Source organism: Corylus avellana, chromosome ca3 (assembly GCF_901000735.1).
Source record: "Corylus avellana chromosome ca3, CavTom2PMs-1.0".
NCBI classification, from domain to species: domain Eukaryota; kingdom Viridiplantae; phylum Streptophyta; class Magnoliopsida; order Fagales; family Betulaceae; genus Corylus; species Corylus avellana.
Window position 1 is genome coordinate 8,021,578 of NC_081543.1, and position 593 is coordinate 8,022,170.

Here is a 593-nt window from a genome sequence, read left to right on the forward strand (position 1 = left end):
TTTTTTTTTCTTTTTTGTCTTTGTTTAATCATCCTTGACAAGGCTCAAGCATTCATTACAACACAATGTCAATAAGAAACATTATTGTTGTAAGACTTATGATTGAGCTAATTTTAATCTGTACTTGTTTATTCTACATAAAAGATGCATTATTCACAATTTCTGATTAACTACTCCCAAATGCTCTTTTAGGAGGCTTCAAGGGAACTCTTTCCAAGGTCCCATACCCTCAACATTTTCCAATTTGACTTCTCTGTCACAGTTGTGAGTGTCTGCATCTTTTAGTTAACTTTTAATTTTTTATTGTGTATATATTTTTTATTTTTCCATTTTGCAGATCTTAACAATCTGGTGTCTGATATTACTGTAGGAGAATAGGTGGTTTATCTAATGGGAGCTCTTCACTGGCATTCATAAAGAATATGAAGTCTCTAAGTTTCTTGTAAGGCAACATCGTAGAGGATATGTAGGATATATGTTTTTTTCCCTTCTTTGTTGCTTCCTGAATATGGTGTAACACTTTAGTTACATTCATTGCAGAGAGCTGCGGAACAATAACATTTCTGATTCAATTCCATCCAATATAGGAGAAT